We start from the raw sequence: 15,548 nt of genomic DNA, 5'->3' as shown, positions 1-15,548 counted from the left end.
CAACAAGACAAACAGTAGCAAGTGTTGATGAGGATGCAAAAAAAAAAAAACTGGAACCCTTATACGTTTCTGGTCAGAATGTAAAATGCTGCAGTCATTTTGTATTTTTGTTTGTTTGAATTTCACTTTGTTTAAGGACGCTTAAAATGAGATCTATCCTCTTAACAAATTTTCTTTTTTTTTTTTTTTTTTTGCGGTACGCGGGCCTCTCACTCCGGACGCGCATGCTCCGGACCCGCAGGCTCAGCGGCCATGGCTCACTGGCCCAACCGCTCCGCGGCATGTGGGATCCTCCCAGACCGGGGCACGAACCTGTATCCCCTGCATCGGCAGGCGGACTCTCAACCACTGTGCCACCAGGGAAGCCCTTAACAAATTTTTAAGTGTACAAATATATTATCGTTGACTATGTGTACAATGTACAGTGTTGTACAGCAGATTTCTAAGAGCTTGTTAATCTTGCTTAACTGAAACTTTATGTCCTTGATTAGTAACTCCCAGTTTCCCCTTCTGCCCAGCCCCTGGCAACCATCATTCCTCTCCTAGATTCTATGAATTTGACAATTTTAGGTACCTCATATAAGTGAAATCATGTAGTCTTTGTCTTTCTATAACTAGTTCATTTCACTTAGCATAATGTACTCAAAGTTCATGCATGTTGTAGCATATTGCAGAATTTCCTTCTTTCTTAAGGCTGAGTAGTATCCAATAAATAAATAAATAAATAAAACACTTTCTTTATCCATTCACCTGTCAATGATATTTAAGTTGTTTCCACACCTTGGTTAGTGTTGTGGAACCAAACTAAAATGAGTCACTTATGTCAGGGACAAAATGGAGACGGTCAAAGCAAGCACATAAAGAAAACTTAATCTAACCTTACTGGAATTTACAGCTCTTCTCAGAAATCAGCAGAGGATACCACCCAATCCTCAAACACCAAGTCTGTTCACACTATTTCTAGACTTTGTTCCCCTGACTCAGCTACCTTGATCCAAATAAGAAAGAAGACCACTAGGCAACCAATCAGCTGAAAAAAACCAAATAACTTCCACACTTACACCATAAAAATTCCTTAGTCTGTGAGCAACTCCGAACTCATCGCTCCTTGTAGCCTTGAGTTTCCTCACTTGCAGGTTGAAAGCCTTGCAATAAACTCATCTTTCTGCCTTGTTTTATTCAGTATGCAGGGTTTGATTTTTGACACTGTGAATAGTCAAAAACAAACTCTGTGAACAGTGCTGCAATGAACATGGGGAGGTGCTAATATTTCTTCAAGAGGCTGATTTCAGTTCTTTTGGATAAATGCTCAGAAGTGGGAACACTGATCATATGATAATTCTATGTTTAAATTTTGGGGAAATCTCCATGCTGTTTTTCATAATGGTTGCACCATTTTGCATTTCCATCAACAGTGTTCAAGGGTTCCAATTTCTCCATATCCTCGATGTCACTTGTTGTCTTTTGTTACTTTTCATAATAGCCATCCCAATAGTTGTGAGGCAATAACTCACAATACTTCATTGTGGTTCTGATTTGCATTTTCCTGATGATTAGTGACTTCTGAGGCATCTTTTCATATACCTGTCGACCATTTGCACATCTTTGTGAGCTAAGGACCACTCAAGTCCCTAGCTCATTTTTAAATCATGTTATAAGTTTTTTGCTATTGAGATGTAGGAGGTCCCCACATATCCGGGAGGTTAACCCCTTATCAGATATCTGGTTTGCAAACATTCCCTCCCATTCCATAGGTTGCCTTTTCATTCTGTTGGCTGTTTCCTTTGCTGTGCAGATGCTTTTCAGTTTAATGTAGTCCCATGTGTTTATTTTTGTTTTTGTTGCCTGTGCTTTTTGTGTCATTAAAATGTGCTTACATTTTTGACCCAGAAATTGAACTTCCAAAAATGTATCCTACAGAAATTCTTACACAAATAAATAAAATTTGCTGCAGGTTTTGTTGTTGCTGCTGCTGTTATAATAGAAACAACAAATATCCAAGGATAAGGGCTTTGACTACAATGTAGACATTTTAAAAAAATGAGAAAGGTCTTTTCTACCAACCTTGAAAGATGTTCAAATATATTATTAAGTGAGAAAAAAGTTGTATAGAATAACTTAATTTTTGTTTAAAAATAATCTTTTTATATTCACAGAAAAAAAACCTGAGAGAAAATACACTGAACTGTTAATAGTTAACTTTGAGCTGGGAGAAAGGGAGGAAATAGTGTACAAGGAACTTCCAGTGTTTGTATTCTATCTTTATTTTTATAATGTTACTTTTGTAAGCAGAAGCAAACAATAAAAGAAAATTTTATGGAGATGATGTCTTTTCTGGACATGTTCACTGTCTTATGGGTCATTTCAGGATAGGTATTAATATATCGATTTTATAAACGAGGTTCAGAAAAGTAAAGTGATTTCTTCAAGGTCACGCAACCCGCCAGTTCTCCCCCAGAGGTCAGTTGACAGTGAGCTGACAGGACGCGCCCGGTGCTGAGAGAGGACCAATCACATCTGCTGTGAGGTCACTTTGAAGGCCTGGGATTGGCGCTGGTGTCTAAGCTGAGCCGGCAGTCAGCAGCCCATGCAACTGCGGGTGGCAGGAGGCTCAGGATGATTACGCTTTCCTGGGGTTGTTCCGGGGGCACTAGTTCTGTCCTCTATAGGTCTCCTGGGGACCCTCAGCACTGGGTGGGTTAGCCGTGGAGACGCCCTGCCCTTCTTGCTGTTGCCAGTCAACCCCCCAAGCCCGTGCCGGCCTAGCCTGCAGCTGCTCTCCCTGCATCTCTCCCACCGAACACAGGAAAAGGCCGTGACAGGTGCCAGTCCTGTTCAGACTCCCGTTTCAGCAGCGGTGGCTGCATATCATAAAGTCCCCGCATGACCTGCCTGGAGCCAGCACAAGCAATCAGAGACTGGTTTCATGCAACCTCTACTTCCCTGCCTGTCTTTGAGGGTCCCAGGCTGTGCTGCAAGCTGGAGAGGGCCCTGCTTTATAGAGGAAGAGAAGGAGGGAGGTCCAGAGAGAGGAAGGGGTTTGGCCCAGAGTACACAGCAAGTTAATGACAGAGCCACAGACCCCTCCTTCAGGACAGTAAATTGGATGGTAAACTTTCCAAATTTACCCTCACCTCCTCCTAACAAATACCTTCACTCTTCTCTGCCTCTGGCTTCCTCTGTGTCTCATGCCTGTAAAGCATCATCTGAAGCAGCAAGGTTTATCAAGAACGATAAGGACTTTAGAATCACACTGACCTCGGAATCCCACACTGTAAGACCTTGGACTTACCTGGCCTTATTTTCCTCTCTGCCATGGGATGTTAATCTCTACTCTACCTTAAGAATAAATGAGAAATTGGGAGGCAGCTTGGTAACTTAGTGGTTTTCAAAGTATGATCCCTGGACCATCAGCATCAGAATCACCTGGGAATTTGTTAGAAATGAATATTCTCCAACCCTACTCCAGATCTGCTGAATCAGAAACTTGGGGGCCCAGCAATCTATGTTTTAACAAACTCCCCAGATGATTCTGATACATGCTAAAGTTTGAGAACCACCAGTACACAAAGGGTAAGACTCCTGGGTTTGGAGTCGGGCATTTATGGGTTCTTCTGAAAGTGTCTTTGTTCTGCCTGTTACTATTTGGGAGTCCTCAAGCAAAGCATTTCACCTACATGCTCCTTAGTTTACTCATCTGGGAAATGGAGGTAATGGTTCTCTCTACGTAACAGTGTTGTTTATTTATTCATTCAACAAAATTTTTTTGAGTGCCTATTATGTGACAATCATTCTTCTAGGTTCTAGAGATACAACAGTGAACAGAACAGACAAAAATCTCCGACCTCATGTAATGTACATTCTAACGAGACTTTGAGGATTAATTAATATAATTATAATAATGTATAAAGCTTAGTACAACATGGGCACATATTAAGCATTCAGCAAATGGCAGCTATTATAAATGGTGGAGAAATTGCTTGTAAGCAGTGAAATGCTCTATTAGACTAAATTGTGAACTCCTAAGAATTGTCTGATTCATGCCTGTGTCATCAAAATCTAACATAGGGTGCTCGCCTCGGTAGCACATATACTAAAATTGGAATGATACAGAGAAAATTAGCATGGCCCTTGTGCAAGGATGACACACAAATTCGTGAAGCGTTCCATATTTCTCAGAAACTAACACACCATTCTAAAGCAATTATACTCCAATAAAGATGTTAAAAATTTTTTTTAAAAATATCTAACATAGGACCTGGAGCTGAGTAGGGCTTGGTAAATATCTGATAAATGTATGTACAAAAGTCAGAGATTAATGATATCTCTCTTGTCTGAATGGGTCTCTTTTATAATCCTTTAGAGTTGACGGCTCACCAGTAAGCCATACCCTCCATAAACCTTCCTCTCTCCCTATATTTGTATATTTCACTTGGTCCAGTGTAGTGGAATAACTGAGGACATGGAAAGGAGACGTGACCCATGAGCCCCCCCCCCAGCAAACTGGGGGCTGGTGAATAAGCCGAACTGCAAACGGTCCTGATTGCTTTGAGCCCCCCTGGCAAACCGGGGGCCTGCGAAGAAGCATTGAGTGCTTTGGGCACTGGTCCATGAGATGTCCTCAGTATAATCAGAGTGGTGGGAACGCAAGGAAATGTCCTTGTGCTACTTCAGTATGATCAAAATAATGGTGGGAACTTTGTGCTGCTTTTGCGCTCAAGGACGAAGCACGGCATGTTTTCAAGAAAGCCAATTATTGCTTGTATAATTAATAAATACATAGTTGCTGCTTTGGCATTTCTGAAATGTTAAGAAAACAAGTCTTAAAGTGTAAACCTAGATAATGCTTTAATAAAAGCTACCACAGCAGGACAGACGGCGCTGTTTTGCCTGAGCGAGCGGCAGCCCTCTCCTGCTGTGCTTCGGCACAATTCATCTCGTGTGATGAGCTAACTTTCGTCCCTGTCATAAGATAAACTACAACAGTCCAGTTATTGAAAGGTCATTCTTTCCACATTAACATGTTGTGATGGGTCTGAAATGTAGTTGTTCTATGATAAATCTGTATAGAGTGAATGAGTGGATGCCGGAAGAAGCATAGAAATACACTGGAAATAGCACTGAAATAGGAGTCAGGAGGCTTCAATTATAATTCCGGTTCTGCCACTTCTATAGTGTTTGGTCTTAGCTAAATCCATTTTCTTTTCAGATCCCCAGTCTCTCTATCTGTGAAGTGGGGCTTAGAATCCCTACCCCACCACAATGCTGGAAGAAGACAGACTAACTTTGGTACCTAAGTTTTAAGGATGTCTCACACAACCGTGACTGTGTTGTCTCCTTATCATACCTCTCAAGAAGAATTGCTGAAAGCAGTAAAGGAGATAAGGTATATCTCTTTGCAAACCTTCAAACACTGTAAAAATTAAATAAGATACTATTTCAAATCAGATAATCTACAATTTATAGATTATAGGTTGGAAACATCTGCTAATCCTTGATACTGAAAGTGTGATCTGCAGCATTGACACCATTTGAGATCTTGGTAGAAATGCAGACTCTTGGGCCCCAGCCACACCAACTAAACCGGAATCTTCATTTTAACATCCCCAGGTGATTCAAATGCACAATAAAGTTTGAGAAGCACTGCTCTAAATCAGACTCATAGGACCTACGCATTGAAAAGATTTTGAAGATCATCTTCAACTCCCTCATTTTACAGATGACTACACTGGAGCCCTACAATGAAAGGGACTTTTTCTAAAAGGCAGATCTAACTGTGTCACCCCCCACGTTGGAAACTAATGGCTCCACACTGCCCACATCGTCAACTCAGCAATTAAAGTCCTCTCATCTGGCTGCTGCTGACCACTCCACTTAATACTTCCCCACAGATGCTAGACAAACCAATCACTCTGATCCCTGCTCCTGTGCTCTGAACTCCTCAGGCTATTTTCTCAGTGTGGGCTGCCCTTCCCACTTCTCTCCAGCCTCTTGACACCAGCTCAGACTATGACACCCCTGGTCCTTATTTAGGACACTGGTTGACAGTGGGCATGGTTACCCAGCTGAGATCTCCTCTACCTCCTGAAGCACTGTGGTCATTATCTATTTTTACATTACTTGTTTTACCAGACTGCGAGCTCCTTAAGGGTAGAAACCAGGTTTCAGGTCCCAACACAGAGTCAGGCACTTTGTAAGAGCTCTATTTATCCCATATGACTAATGATCTCTAACGTGTCTTCCAGGTCTAACTTTCTGCATTTTTAGACTGTGAAACCCCAGACAGCAGGGACTTGATAGTCTCTTCTTTTTCCATCTTGCTCATGAGCCTCCATGTGTGTGAGCACAGCAGGCACTCATTCACCACCCAGGCTGACTGGTTCAGCTGTTGCGATAGTAGTCATTTCCACGACGTGCCCCACGACCTGGTGCACTGCAGCATGTTCAGGGAAGTCCAAGTGACCCAATGGGTTGCAACACCAAGGGTAGGGAAGGGATCAGATTTCAGAGTAAATCATTTCAACTCTGGGCTGAGATTTAGTGCCTTCTAAAAATGCTCACAAGTGTTTCTCTGGTGGCACAGCAGTTGGGAATCCGCCTGCCAAGGCAGGGGACACGGGTTCGAGCCCTGGTCTGGGAGGATCCCACATACCACGGAGCAACTGGGCATGTGTGCCACAACTATTGAGCCTGCACTCTAGAGCCCACGAGCCACAACTACTGAGTCTCAGTGCCACAACTACTGAAGCCCGAGTGCCGAGAGCCCGTGCTTCGCAACAAGAGAAGCCACCACAATGAGAAGCCCGTGCACCGCAACGAAGAGCAGCCCCCGCTCGATGCAACTAGAGAAAGCCTGCGTGCAGCAACGAAGACCCAACACAGCCAAAAATAAATAAATAAAGTAAATAATTTTTTTAAAATAAAATAAAAAAATAAAAATGCTCCCAAGTAAAGGGAACCCTCCTACACTGTTGGTTGGAATGTAAATTGGTGCAGCCACTGTGGAAAACAGAATGGAGCTTCCTTAAAAAACTAAAAATAGATTTGCCATATGATCCAGCAATCCCACTCCTAGGCATATATCTGGAGAAAACTATAATTCATAAAGATACGTGCACCCCAGTGTTCATTGCAGCGCTATTTACAATAACCAAGACATGGAAGCAACCTAAATGTCCATTGACAGCTGAATGGATTAAGAAGATGTAGTAGGGGCTTCCCTGGTGGCGCAGTGGTTGAGAGTCCACCTGCCGATGCAGGGGACACGGGTTCGTGCCCCGGTCCGGGAAGATCCCACATGTTGCAGAGCGGCTGGGCCCATGAGCCGTGGCCGCTGAGCCTGCATGTCCGGAGGCCTGCGTACTGCAAAAAAAAAAAAAAAAAAAAGAATGAAATAATGCCATTTGCAGCAACATGGATTATCATACTAAGTGAAGTAAGCCAGAAAGAGAAAGACAAATACCATATGATATCACTTATATGTGGAATCTAAAATATGACACAAGGGACTTCCCTGGCAGTCCAGTGGTTAAGACTCCATGCTCCCAATGCAGGGGTCACAGGTTCAATCTCTGGTCAGGGAAATAAGATCCTGCATATCTCGCAGTGTGGCCTAAAAGAAAAAAAGATCAAATATCACACAAATGAACGTATTTTCAAAACAGAAACAGACTCACAGACAGAAAAATTTATAGTGCCCAAAGGGGAAAGGGGGTGGGGGAGGGATAAATTGGGAGTTTGGCATTCGCAGACATAAATTATTATATATAAAAATAGAAAAACAACAAGGTCCTACTGTATAGCACAGGGAACTATATTCAATATCCTGTAATAAACTATAATGGAAAAGAATATGAAAAAGAATATGTATATATATATATATATATGTATAACTGAATCACTTTGCTGTACACCAGAAACTAACACAACATTGTAAATCAACTATACTTCGATTAGAAAAGTAAAATAAAAAAGTAAATGTACAAAATAAAATTATGTACTTTGCAAAAATAAATAAATACAATAAAAAATACAAAGGCTCACAAGATTTCACACTGTGTCCCAAAAGTCAGTTCCTGAGGCCTCCTGTCTCTACATACGAATTGATACAATAGGTGCTCAGTACATGTTGATAAGTGAATAAATGAATGAATGGGTAAATTGTTCTGGACTTCTAAACATAACCAAATGCTCTCAAAAAAAAAAACAGTTGTGCAGGAAGAGAGTTATAACCAAAGGTCACATAGCATTAAAGATGAAGTATAAGTTCTTCACCTTTGCCCACAAGCCCTGGTGTAATCTGGCCCAGGCTGCCTTGCCAGCTTTGCCTCTTCCCCTCCCATACGTACTCTTTTTGCCTCATCCCAAATGATTTGTAGACCCTAAAAATGTCATCTGGTTTCATGCTCCAGTGCCTTTGCACGCATGGTTCTCTATACCTAGAGTACTTTCCCCCCCCTCTTAATTTAGGTAATTCTTATTTGTCTTTCAAAGACCAGGTTAAGTTGTACCTCTTCTAGGAAGCCTGCTGTCACCCCTCAAGGGGCTAGATGCCTCTTCTGTGCTCTGGTAGGTGCCATGCTTCTTTTTATGAGTACTGATCATAGTCTTTTGCTGTTGTCTACCTTTTCCCCCCAAAGACTTGAGCACCTTGAGGACAGGGACTAGGTCTTATTTATTTCTGTGTCCTCAGTGTCCAGCATATGACATGACACAAAGGAGAGATATTTACTGGGTACATTATCCAGTGGAAAGAATGGAGAGTAAAAGAGTTATCATTAGTCAGGAAATTTGCCACCCATAGAATTCCAGGTTTAAGAAGGGCTTTGCAAAGTCTCATTATTTAATATTTGTTGAAGAATAAATTATTTACATGCATATGACCTCCTAGAAAAGGGCTAGGACAGTGAATAGTAAATGACAGGCAGGGATGCCTGGGGAAGTGGAATTTTACCACCCTCCCCTCCATGTCCATGGTAGATGCATGAGTAGAAGGACATGGACAAATGACCCGCTACAGAAAGATACATTGGAGACAGGCCCCAACAGTCTGACTAGAGTGACTATTCCAAACTAGCTGCCACTTTTTCCTTTCTCCTACCCTTCCCTGGCAGAGAGTGGCAGAAAGGTTAAAGACAAGAAAATGTGCACCCAAGGTATGATATCTGGATCAGTTACCAGACCCGGGAATTAAGTTAGTTCTATAACCTGGGGAAATTCACTCGTCTAAGCTTCAGTTTCCTCATTGTAAAATAGGAATAATAATATCTAGCTTGCAGAATTGGCAGGAAGATTTTATAATAATAGTTAATACTTATATAACACACATCATGCCAAGTCCTGTTCTAATACATAGACATTACAGCATATTATATATATATATGTATATATACACATATTTAGTAACTCAATGAATCTGGAACTCTATGAGGTAAGTACAACTTTCATGCAAACTTTATAAATAAATAAACTGAGACACAGAAATGTCACATAACTTTTCCAAGATCATACAGCTAGTAAGTATGGAGCTGGGAGTAAAACCAAGGCATATTGGATTGCTCCAGAGTCTGTGCTCTTAACAAGTACTGTACTCTATTTGCCTCTTCAGTAAGATAATTGTGTGAGAGTGAAGGTATCTGGCCCATAATAGTACATAAGAAACAATGACAATAAGCAAAGTAATCCAGTACCTGTAGTTGATGAGATAGCATAAAATGGATTAACATTAAGAGGTACAATATTACCTTATTACTCTTAAAAAAATGTCTTATCTTTAAACTGTTACATACTCCTGAGATTGGAAGAAGGTTTTCTGTATGAACAGTCTGGGCTATTTTAAGATGCCCTAAAGGTAAGGTGGCTTTGCCTTCTCCTGAGGAACTGGAACAAGTTCTTAGCACTTCAGCCAGAGGGCATTTGAGGGACATGAAGATCCCATGAAATTAATTCCTCCAGTCAGACCCTGAAGACAGAGACAAACTGAATCCAGTCAATGCTCTCAAGGAACGCACAACTAAACTAGGAAGGCAAACATAAGAGACCATCTCAGTATAGCACTGCTGTGGGGGGAAGCTCATAAAGGACATGTAACTTAATTATGGACACAGCAATCAGGAAAGGCTTTTCGGAGGAGGAGGAGACACATGAATCTAGTATCAAAGGGCAAGTGGAAGACATATTTGAAGAAAGCAAGAAGGGGTTTCTTGGCAGAGGGAATGCTATGAACAAATGCACAGGGGCTTGAAATAGCACTCTATATTCCAAGAACTACAAGTAGTTCAGTGTGGTTAGAACAGAGCAGGAGACACGCAATGGTAGTGCCAAGACATAGGCAGAAGCCAGATGGGGAAGTGCCTCACTTGACAAATTAAGGGGTTTAACCCTTATCTTACAGGTGATGTAGAGCCACTGACTCAAGTTCCAAACAAGAGTATAATATTAAAAGATAATCTTGGTAGCAAAAGGGAGTTAAATTAGAGGTTTAAGACTAGAGACAGCTTTTAAGCACATGAAAATATACTCAATATCAGTAATCATCAGAGAAATGCAAATTAAACCACAATGGATACAATTTCACACACTGGGATGCCTGTAATGAAAAAAGATGAACAACAACAAGTGTTGGCAAGGATGTGGAGAATTTGCAACACTTATACATTGCTGGTAGGAATGTAAAATGGCGCAGCTGCTTTGGAAAACAGTTTGGCAGATCATCAAAAGTTAAATATAGAGTTACCATATGACTCAGCAATTCTACTCCTAGTTATATACCCAAGAGAAATGAAGACATACATTCACATAAAAACTTTTACATACAGTTTCTTTTTTCTTTTAAATTTATTTATTTATTTATTTATTTATTTTTATTTTTGGCTGCATTGGGTCTTCGTTGCTGTGTGCGGGCTTTCTCTGGTTGCAGCGAGCGGGGGCTACTCTTCATTGCAGCGCACAGGCTTCTCACTGCAGTGGCTTCTCTTGTTGCGGAGCACAGGCTCTAGGCGCACAGGCTTCAGTAGTTGTGGCATGCGGGCTCAGTAGTTGTGGCACATGAGCTCTAGAGCGCAGGCTCAGTAGTTGTGATGCATGGGCTTAGCTGCTCTGCGGCATGTGGGATGTGGGATCTTTCCCGGGCCAGGGCTCGAACCCGTGTCCCCTGCATTGGCAGGCGGATTCTTAACCACTGTGCCACCAGGGAAGCCCCTACATACAGTTTTATAGCAGCATTATTCATAATAGCCAAAAAGTGGAAACAATCCAAATGTCCATCAGCTGATGAATAGATAAACAAAATACGCTACACCCGTACGGACTATGTAATAGAATACTATTCAGCCATAAAAGGGAATGAAGTTCTGATACGTGCTACAACATAGATAAGCCTTGAAAACATAATGTTAAGAAGAAGGAGCCAAACAAAAGAGCCACATATCATATGATTCCATTTATATGAAATGTCCAGAGTAGCCAAGTCCATAGAGATATAGATTAGTGGTTGCCAGGGTTTGGGGGTAGGAAGGGATGAGGAATGACTGCTATTGAGTGCAGGTCTCTGGAATTAGTGGTGATGGTTGTACAAGTTTTTGAATATACTAAAAGCCACTGAGTTGTATTAAAAAAGGATAAGTTTTATGGCATGTGAATTATAGAAAAAAAAGACTGGTGGCAGAATGACCAGTGAGGCTACCGAAATGGCCTAAGCAGCAGACTTCAAACAGGGAAATCTACACCATTGGAGGTTCATGAAGACTTTCCAGGGGCCACACAAGCATAAATAATTCCTACATCCCCAACTTTTACGTGTACCTTCTTTTCTAAAGCTAATCTGCCTGATAATGTGCCTTTTATTTCTCCTCTTTCACAATAGCTATTCTCTCATCTTCAAAGGAAAGATATGCCACTGAACTATCTTGACTATTACTATGGGAGTACCGCCCTGGGAGTAAAAATGTCTGGAGCATCATTGAAAGGATGATTTGAATATACAGGGCTTCTGATGGAGAGTCCCAGGACAACAAAGCAAGAGTGTTAAGTAAGCAATAATTAAACTGATAATAAAAATGTAGATGTCAAATTAAAAATGTATGAGGAGGACCATAGTTTCTCAAAATTCTTCTGGAGAGTACCAAAGGATAAAATCTAGAATTAGCTTTACCTTAGGATCCCCTGGGGTGCTTAACATCCAAAACTCCAGTTTTGTGGTATATCCAGGCAATGGAGCATTACTTAGCATTAAAAGAAATGAGCCATTAAGTCATGAAAAGACATGGAGGAAATGTAAATACTTACATTTTCATCAAGTAAAAGAAGCCAACCTTAAAAGGCTATACAGGGGCTTCCCTGGTGGCGCAGTGGTTGAGAATCCGCTTGCCAATGCAGGGGACATGGGTTCGTGCCCTGGTCCGGGAAGATCCCACATGCCGCGGAGCGGCTGGGCCCGTGAGCCATGGCCACTGAGCCTGCGCATCCGGAGCCTGTGCTCCGCAACGGGAGAGGCCACAAGAGTGAGAGGCCCACGTACCACAAAGAAAAAAAAAAAAAAAAAAGGCTATATATACTGTATGATTCCAACTATACAACATTCTGGAAAAAGCAAAACTGTGGAGAAAGTAAAAAGATAAGTGGTTGTCAGGGGTTGAGGAGAGGGAGGGATAAATAGCGCACAGAGGATTTTTCGGACAGTGAAACTACTCTGTATAATATTATAAGGGTCCATACATCTACTTATACATTTGTCCAAACCCATAGAATGTACAACACCAAGAGTGAAATTCTAATATAAACGATGGACTTTTAGTGATTATGATGTGTCAATGTAGGTTCATCAGTTATAACAAACGTACCACTCTGGTGTGGGATTTGATCATCCGTGAGGCCATGCATATGCAGAGGCAGTGGGTATTTGTGAAATCTCTGTACTTTTCTCTCAATTTTGCTGTCAGTCTAAAACTTCCCTAAACCAAAAAAGTCTTAAAAAAAAAAAAAGTCTCCTGTTCTAGAGGCCCATCCCAATCCAGTTAAATCAGATTATTTAGGTGGTGAGCAAAGGCCTTATAGTTTTGAAACCCTCCTAGGTGATTCTGAAGTGAAGTCAGGGTTGAGAACCACATAGGCACTGGTGATAGGGATATAAAGGAGGTGGGAACAGGTTTGAGAAATCACCCATGGAATTCTTCGTCTGGGAAGAGCCTTACAAAGCCTCAATATTCACTGAAGAATAAATCGATAATTTACATATGATCCTGTAGGAGCTAAATTGGTGGAATTTGGGTGATTGCTTGGTTGCAAGGGGTGAAGGAGAGGAAGGTGTCAAGAATGACTCCCAGATCACTCTTAAAAACTCATTTGTGAGCATCTGCTCCTGATAGAGGGAGCACAAGAAGGGGAATAAGATTTTGGGAACGATAGGGAATTAATCTTTGAGTCTGACGCTATGAGATATCAGTGGGATATCCAAGTGGAGTCTGCATTTGACATTAGATATGGAAGCCTGGAGCTTGGAAAAAAGATTTGGGAGAAAAATTTTGGACTCATCAGAATACAGGGCTGGTCTCCTTGTCTGCATAAAGCCACTGGAGAGTTTGTCACCATTCAAGAAAAGCATAGAGATGTACAAAGATAAAGAGATTGTGATGCATGTGTAGGATGTTTTCAGACTTCACACATGAAGGAATTTTGAGTTTGACAAGGTTCAGGGTGCAGTCATAGGAGTGGGTGGCTGAAGTGGAAGGGGGTGTCATTAGAACTGAGGTGGTCAAGGAGTAGAGAGGCCAGAGAGCTGGATGGGTCATGAAGGTGAATGTTGAAGTCACCCATGTTGTTGCAGGATTGCAATAGCCTAGTGGATTTCAAACTTTAGTGTGGATCAGAATCAGTTGGAAGCCTTGATAAAACAGACTTCTGGGTCCCACACCCTGAGTTTCTGATTTAGTTGGTCTCAGTGGCCCAAGAATTTGCATTTATAACAAGTTCCCAGGTGAGACCGATACTGGTGTCTGGGGACCACACTTTGACAATTACTGCAATAGAGTGAAGACTGGGTCAAGTGTCAAGGTCTTCTATGAATGTGTTTAGTTGGTGAGAGCAATGAAGAGGGAGTGACACCAACTCTAAACAGTTGATTTAGAATGTGGTCCTTTCACTTCACCTGATGGTCAGTTCTTTGCCCATCTTGGGCATATATTTCTCCCTACCACCTATACCAGAAGTTTGGGGAGCCTTTATCTCCCCTTCCTGGCTTAAAGTTTTAACCTCTACCTCCTAGGGCTTTGATTTCTTGTTTGAATCAAACAAGTGCATGGAATACATTTCACCTTGATGTTTGAATCAGAAATAGCTAGAGGTACCTTTACTCTAACACCAGCAACTTTAAGGGAAAAACAGAAGACTGAACTGCCAAACTGCTTTCTAACCCCAGAGGTTTCACTATGTGATGGGGAGCGAAAAAAAGAAAAGGTAAAGAAAACACTACAGAGGCCATTTATAGATTACATGAATAATAGCTGGCATATTTCTCAAACTAATGCTCTTTCTCACAATAAACATGTTTTGCGCCTTTATGCAACTCTCTGAAACATATTTTACAGACTTTAGAAGTTAATCTTATCTATTCACATGAAAGGTCAGGAAAATACAGGAAGGACTCATAACTTCTAATAGAAGAGAATGGTAGGGAATTCCTTGGTGGTCCAGTGGTTAGGACTCTGCGTTCTCACTGCTGAGGGCAATTCAATCCCTGGTCGGGGAACTAAGATCCCACAAGCCATGAGGCGAGACCAAAAAAAAAAAAAAAAAGAAAGAAAGAAAGAGAAAGAAGTGTAATCTTACTGGTTAGTCACATAAGAAAGCTTATTTCACATCATTGTACTTATAGGTCCAAGGAGTTTGTTTCCTTTCTGAACAAAAACCTCTGTTCATTGTTCCTTTTTAATTAAGACAAGACAAGAAATACTTAATTGATTTTTAATCCACATTTCTCTTCTCTGGAGACATAATTTCTGATTCCACAGTCAGAAATGCTCACCAGTTCCCCCATGAGGGCTTGGAGCATCATGTGAAGAGGATTTCTCATGTACATTCTAATTTTTCAGAGTTCCTGTGGCCCATTAAATACTACCTACTCTCTGTCCACCCTGGAGGCATAGGTATCTAGGGAAATCAAGACTCTGGCTAGGTAAGTTCAGAGCCAGGATGTTAGAACTGGTAGAGGGACCTGGGAGGTCACCCTTCCTGACCATGTACCCCCTCAGGACATTTTACAGATGATCACATTGAGCCCCAGAGAGAGGAAAGATTTGCCCAAGGCCTCAGCATTTCAGAGCTCCAAATGAAATGATAAACTGGGATTTGATAAAGGTAACAAATCCCACGTCTCCAGTGTCAGAGCCAAGGACTGGAAATCAACCCTTCCGACTTCTGGCATAGTGTTCCTCAGTCTTATCCTGAGCGTACACTTGTGTCTCAGCAGCACAGAGAGCTATAAAATCGTTCTGTTTTTCTCCTCAAATCACCCTCATTTGCCTTCTGGCATCTGATAGAAGATACTAGGAAGG

At 41.5% G+C, this 15,548-nt stretch overlaps 1 non-coding gene across 1 annotated transcript; it reads left to right on the top strand.

The window, feature by feature from the left end:
• The first annotated feature begins 4,069 nt into the window (after positions 1-4,069).
• LOC132516496 (U6 spliceosomal RNA) lies at positions 4,070-4,176 on the top strand. The gene has a single exon (XR_009539330.1). It is a non-coding gene; the product is annotated as a U6 spliceosomal RNA (small nuclear RNA).
• Positions 4,177-15,548: the final 11,372 nt, after the last annotated feature.

The sequence above is a fragment of the Lagenorhynchus albirostris genome, chromosome 2, assembly GCF_949774975.1.
Source record: "Lagenorhynchus albirostris chromosome 2, mLagAlb1.1, whole genome shotgun sequence".
Lineage (NCBI taxonomy): Eukaryota > Metazoa > Chordata > Mammalia > Artiodactyla > Delphinidae > Lagenorhynchus > Lagenorhynchus albirostris.
This window is presented reverse-complemented; position numbering and strand designations above follow the sequence as displayed.